This window comes from Mandrillus leucophaeus, unplaced genomic scaffold (assembly GCF_000951045.1).
Source record: "Mandrillus leucophaeus isolate KB7577 unplaced genomic scaffold, Mleu.le_1.0 Scaffold610, whole genome shotgun sequence".
NCBI classification, from domain to species: domain Eukaryota; kingdom Metazoa; phylum Chordata; class Mammalia; order Primates; family Cercopithecidae; genus Mandrillus; species Mandrillus leucophaeus.
Window position 1 is genome coordinate 1,655,860 of NW_012106587.1, and position 848 is coordinate 1,656,707.

An 848-nucleotide genomic window follows, 5' to 3' on the forward strand; every position below is an offset into this window, starting at 1 on the left:
ATTCGAAACCTGAGATTCACTTACATTTCTCTCCTTCTCCCCAGGCTAGGTATTTTCTGCCTCACTTCCAGGTCTGTTCTCCATTTTTCTCTACTCTGCCTCATACTTGAGAGGCTGATTTTTACTGGCTGCAACTACCAAACTCCCCATTACCTCTGACTTCCAATTGTGTTTGGGAAATGTGATGGGAGGACATTGAAGGGGCAGAAAGAGAAAAAGATCAGAGTGTTTATTCCTTATTCTCTATCAGTTAAGCACAAGTTTGTGGTAGATGCATTCCTTTCCCCAGGACCACAGCTCTTATCAGGTGATTAGTCTCCTATATCTACATCTTTGTCCACACTGCAGAAATTATTCCATCTGCTTGCTTCTTCAAGTCCATTGATTACTATCCGATTATAGCCCTGGAAAAATTTCTATCTCTTGTTGATTCTCTTAAATTTTATCAACTTGAAATAGTCTGTTCATTAAACCCATTTTAATTACCCTTCCTTTTTTATTTGTATAAATGTATGAGGTACAAGCACAATATTGTTACATGCATAGACTGCATAGTGGTCAAGTCAGGGCTTTTGGAATATCCATCATTTGAAAGCATACACTGTACCCATTTAGTAATTTCTCATCAACCACCCCCCTCCAAATTCCTCACTCTTCCAAGACTCCATTGTCTATGATTCCACTCTCTACAACCATGTGGACCCATTATTTAGCTCTTACTTATGAGTCAGAGCATGTTATATTTGTCTTTCTGTGTCTGACTTGTTTCAAATAAGATAATGACTTCCAGTTCCTTTCATGTTGCTGCAAAAGACACGATTTTATTCTTCTTTATGGCTATATATACT